Source organism: Myotis davidii, unplaced genomic scaffold (assembly GCF_000327345.1).
Source record: "Myotis davidii unplaced genomic scaffold, ASM32734v1 scaffold189, whole genome shotgun sequence".
Classification (NCBI taxonomy): Eukaryota; Metazoa; Chordata; class Mammalia; order Chiroptera; family Vespertilionidae; genus Myotis; species Myotis davidii.
The window spans coordinates 3,117,556-3,123,479 of record NW_006383017.1 but is presented as its reverse complement, the minus strand read 5'-3'; positions in this window follow the sequence as shown (position 1 = coordinate 3,123,479).

The window sequence follows — 5,924 nt, the reverse complement described above, 5'->3', positions numbered from 1 at the left end:
CACCGATTTCCTGGCAGCTACCCGGGGAGCGGCAGCCTCTCTAGCAATCGTAGAGAGGCGACCGGGGGAAATGGGAGGACTGGGCTTATCTGTAATGAGTTTTGTCCCTTGGCTCTTGGTGAGAAGATCTTTATCGCCGAGACTACTGTGCGCCCTATTTTTCTTTTACTCTCGTGCAAAAAGTGGGGGAGGCGGGCTTTTGATTAAACGTGTAATTGAGCCAAGGTAATTAGCCATTTGTAATTTTTGCCTAATTTTTCTGCCCCTATTTAAAACCATCTTGACGTGTTTTTAACGGCGCCTGCTGTTTCATCTCACCATGCTGAGTCCCCCACCCACCCAAACATCCCAACCGGATGCTAAATTTTCAAATAATATACAGATGTTCGGCGATCGTTCCATCGCCCCGGCAGCACCGCGGCGGGGCGCGCCCGGCTCACCGCCTGCTCGCACCCCCAGCCCAGTCCATTTCCCCGCCTGGAAACAAAGCCGAGCGGCCTTTGCACTCGAGCTGCGAGAGGATTTTTTTATTTTTTTTATTTTCGGGCTTCCATTGGCCGGGTCCACAGCTGGTGAGTGGGGGTGGGGGAGAGGGATACTGATCCTTGGCTGGCAAAATCCAGCCCCCCATTTCCCCGCGCCACGGTGGATCGGTGGCAGAGTTTTCCAACTCGCCGCTCCACAGGAGGGAGGAAGGTTCCCGCACTCAGGCCTGGCGCTGGCGAGGGCGCAGGCTGTGCGCCTCCTGCCCCCGGCTGGGTGAAAGCTGCCCCGCGGGGCAGCACCGATTTCCTGGCAGCTACCCGGGGAGCGGCAGCCTCTCTAGCAATCGTAGAGAGGCGACCGGGGGAAATGGGAGGACTGGGCTTATCTGTAATGAGTTTTGTCCCTTGGCTCTTGGTGAGAAGATCTTTATCGCCGAGACTACTGTGCGCCCTATTTTTCTTTTACTCTCGTGCAAAAAGTGGGGGAGGCGGGCTTTTGATTAAACGTGTAATTGAGCCAAGGTAATTAGCCATTTGTAATTTTTGCCTAATTTTTCTGCCCCTATTTAAAACCATCTTGACGTGTTTTTAACGGCGCCTGCTGTTTCATCTCACCATGCTGAGTCCCCCACCCACCCAAACATCCCAACCGGATGCTAAATTTTCAAATAATATACAGATGTTCGGCGATCCTCCCGCAAGATGTGATTAGGGAAGCAGTTTCACACCTTTTCAAAAGAAACGCCTTTGAAAAGTTACCTTTGGGATTACAAACTAATAAAAGCCAGGAAGTTCCCGGGGAGGGCCCTCCTCTATCTTTAGCAGACCGGAGTGAACACCCTCCCCCGGGGTGGGGAATGAGTCGACTTTGTTTGCTTTGGAATTTGGCCCTTCCTGGTTTTGTTGAAATCCTTACTCCCGCTTAAATGCTTGCCAGGGTCAGTTTTCTTGGGGAGCGTTGTATTTAAGGGATGTCCGTCCTCAATGGGAGCTTTGAGTGAGGTTAGAATGACCACTGTGTGTCTGACTACCTTATTTAAATTGAGGGATAAAATGGGGAAACCCGTGGAATTTGAATAACACCTGGGTAGATATCCCCAGGTGAGTTTCTTCCTTTGCGAAATGCGCATCACAAAAACTGACATTTCTGAATGTTTACTCTCTCCCGGGCATTGTGCTGAATTCTTTTCATAAAGTGTTTCATTCAGCGAGTTTACTGAGCACTTACTGTGTGCTGAGCATACTGGCGACACGGGCACAAATAAAAGGGACAAGGCCTGTGGCATTTGTGGAGCTTACCTTCCAAAATAAAGGACACATCCTCTGGGCCCTAAGAATTGTTAACCCCGCTTTATAGACAAGCCTGCTCAGAGAAGCCACATAAGGGATCCCCAGCTGGGGACTAAGCAGAGTTAGGATTCTGAGGCCTGTCTGCCTCCCCAGATGTGAAAGGAGTGATGGTTTGAAAAGACAGTGAAATGTGGGAGGGGAAAAACAATGGCTGAGGAGGGGGAAACCTCTCCTGGGTTTGGAGAGTGAATTACTGCTACTCTTATAGTATAGGAGGCCCACACTAAAGACGAACACCAAATTAGGCCTGGTCTGGACACTGTCCTAGGGCCCTAGGCCAGCCATGGGCAAACTACTTATGTAATGATGTTTACTTTGAATTTATATTAGTTCACACAAACACTCCATCCATGCTTTTGTCCGGCCCTCCGGTCCAGTTTAAGAACCTATTGTGGCCCTCGAGCCAAAAAGTTTGCCCACCCCTGCCCTAGGCTGACCATTAAGCAAACTGTTCTTGCAAGCACCCTCCCACAACCTAGACTTACCAGTTCACATAGCAAAATAAGATTTGATAGGCACGCGACACTGGAGGCCTTTCCATGCATTCTACAACCAATTACAGAACAGCTCACACACATTAGACACTGTGTCAAGTCTTTGCTGCACAAAATGAGCCAGCAGGGTACCTGTCGTGCTTACAATCCCCCAGGGGACATTAGGGTGCACAACACAGTGAGCACCCCAGGGGAGTTGGTGTGAGGGGCCTGGGAGTGCAAGGGCCTGATACGAAGATAAGGCTACAGAGCGGAGGTTCTGGTGTAATAAATTACCCCCAAGCTCAGTGGCTTACAACAATACACATTTACAGTCTCACAGCTCTGTGGGTCAGACGTCGGGGCTCGGTGTGTCTGGGTCCTCTGCTCCGGGCCTCCCTAGGCTGAAATCAAGATGTCGTCCCGGCATCCTCATCTAGAGCTTGGGGTCCTCTTCAGGGCTCCTTCAGATTGGCCAGGGGAACATCTCAGCTAGAGGCCACCCTCAGGTGGAGGCCACGTGGCCCCTTCACAACACGGCAACTTACCGCTCCAAAGCCAACAAGGGACTCCCTGTAGTCAGCCACAAAGGAGTCTTGGGAGTGACCATCTCATCCCTTGGGTCAGATGATGTAACCTAAGGAAGAGAGTGCCTACTTATCACATTCACAGGTCTTACCCACTCTCAGAAGGGGGGATTATATACCAGGAGTAGGAACCTTAGAATTCTGCCTACCACAGCTCTGGTGGTCTATTTTGAGGATAGACTGGTTGTTAAAAGCCAGTATAGTCGGGTTCTGATGTTTCTTATACCTGCTTGACTGCAGAAACTTAACCACTTTGTGCCTCGGGTTTCTAATTTGTAAGGAAGGAATAGTAGCTGTATCTACTCCTCACTTGAGAAGATTCAAAAGTGTTAAAAAGAGTAAAGTACTTAGAGCGGTGCCGCACCTCATGAGCATTTAATAAACGTAAGCTATTACTATTATCTGCTCCAAAAGCCCAGGCAAGGTGAAGTGAACATCTGTTGTTTTCTACCTGCTCAGCTTCCATTTGTTTTCTTCTGGTGATTGACCAGTTTGCTTTGTGCTAATCTCCCCAGATGGTCTTGGTGAGCTTGACCCCTTGATCCTCCATCACTACCCCCTGCCTCTTCCTCTCCACCTCCCTGGCTTTGAATGGACATGCGTCCCAGCCCTGACTGTTTGGATCATCTCAGCCTTGTGGCCTGCTTGACAGGTTTGGCCACATGTTTCCACACGATCCAATGAGTCCAACTTCTTCCGGGATTTGCTATGCTGGATAAACTTAAGACTTGAGAAGCAAGGGGAGTTCCCCTTGGGAAGAGCCTGCCTGAGGATGAAGCTGACACACAGAGGAAAACGGAGGAGAGAGGTGGAGGCAGCGTCCAATACCATCACTCGAGTCCTTGGATTATGTCGTACCTGAAGCCAAACCAGGCCCTGAAGTTTTCAGTTACTTAAGCTGAATCATTCCTTTTATTCCTTTTGGTTCTTTGAGTTGGGATTTTATTAAGTTGAATTAAAAACTTGAAACCTACAACCGATGGTGAAAAATAAGTAAAATACTGTATTCATATTTTCCCAAGAAAGAAGCAGGGGCTCCTTGAATTAGTGAATTAGCTGGGGTAATTGAGATCGTAAGCAACAGAAGACTCAAGCTTCTGATGCCAGCCAGATCCACTGTACCAATGATTTATTATCAAATAATTTATTGTCATGTAACAGATCATTCCAAAACTTAGTGGCTTGAAACAACAACCATTCATTTGTTCTTGATTCTGTAGACCAGCAAATTTGGGCTGGGCTTAAATAGATATTCTTTTTTTTAATTATTATTTTACTGATTTGTTGTTCCACTTATTTATGCATTCACTGGTTGTTTCTTGTATGTGCCAGATTCAAGGGGATGGGGAAATAGACTTTAGTTCTTGAGGGGAGGAGCAGAAAAGTTGCATTGCAAAGGAGCATTAAAACAAGGGTGGGACAAATTGTGGCCTTTGCAAACAATCTACTTCATATTAAAATTAAACAGTGCCTGCATGGATGGAATATGTTGAAATTCTAAGCTTTAGTACGTCAATAAGTGGCCTTATTGGGAAGCAGGGTCTTTGCAGAGATAATCAAGTTAAAATGAGGTTATTAGGGTGGGTCCTAGTTCCATAAAATTGGTGTCCTTATTAAAAGGGGAAATTCGGACATAGATACAGATAAGCACAGCGGGAAGACAAGGGGCAAACGAGGGAAGAAGATGGTCATGTGACAGGAGTGAAGCATCTACCAGCCAAGGCACACCAAGCATTGATGGCAAACACCAGGAGAGGCAGGGGAGATTTCCCCTCTGTGTTTCAGAGGAAGTGTGGCCCTGCCAACACTTGGATGTTTGACTCCCAGGCTCCAGAAGTATGAGATAATGCATTTCTGTTGTTTTAAGCTACCCAGTCTGTGGTACTTTGCTAAAGCAACCCTAGGAAACTAAGAGAGAGCTCATTAACCTTTTGCCCTACATGGTTTTAATGTGTCGACAAACCATTCTCGTGACTGTTTTCAACCTCACAAGTGAATGCTTACAGAACAGTAACAACAGCAACGCTTTTCTAGTCATTCTGACTGTCAGTTTGTGGCGATGTTTATTTTAGAGTAAATGAAATTAAGACTAGCGAAACACCTTTATTCTGAAAAATGTAACAAAGAAAAACCTGAAAGTCATGTAAAAATAATGATGTTTGTCATTACATAAAACCCTATATCCAGTGGCCTTAGGAGAATGCACAAATATACTTTTTAAAAAGTAGGATTAGCCTAACCAGTTTGGCTCAGTGGATAGAGCGTTGGCCTGCAGACTGAAAGGTCCCAGGCTCGATTCTAGTCAAGGGCATGTACCTTGGTTTCAGGCATATCCCCAGTAGGAGGTGTGCAGGAAGCAGCTGATCAATGTTTCTCTCTCATCGATGTTTCTTTTTTTTTTTTTTTAATTTTTTCCTCTCTGTAAAATCAATGAAATATATTTAAAAAAAAGAAAAAGAAACAACAATATGTAAGAGACTCTTCAATTTGTTGCCTCCCTTATGTGCCCCAACCAGGGCTGGGAATGGAGCCTGTAACCCAGGTACGCACCCTCGACAGGAATCAAACTCGTGACTCTCCAGTCCATGGGCCACTGAGCCAAACCAGCCAGGGATAAAATATTTTTTGTATTTGTTTATTTTATTAACCAAGTTTTGTTGGTTCTCTTCTGAACTGGCTTTGTATTCTTTATTGGGAAATCTCAGTTACACCCTTGGCTTTAGTTCCCATCTTTATGGTCAACCTCCTGAATGCACATCTTAAGCTCAAATATCTGTTCTTTGCTATAAAAGCTCACTTGTTATTGTTCCCCGGATATTCCCTGGCTGTTCCTGATAGCCATTTTCCTACCTGCTACCATGAGCCCTACCATCTACCCTTCACACTATAACCAGAGGTGTCACATTCAAAGCAACAGTACTGATGGCTATTGTCATTGTTCGATTGGTGTTGCTTTAATAAGGAGTTGTTTCATCTCCATTTCATAAAATTATGACTGTGTAGTTTCACAGTGGTGATAAAATTGTCTG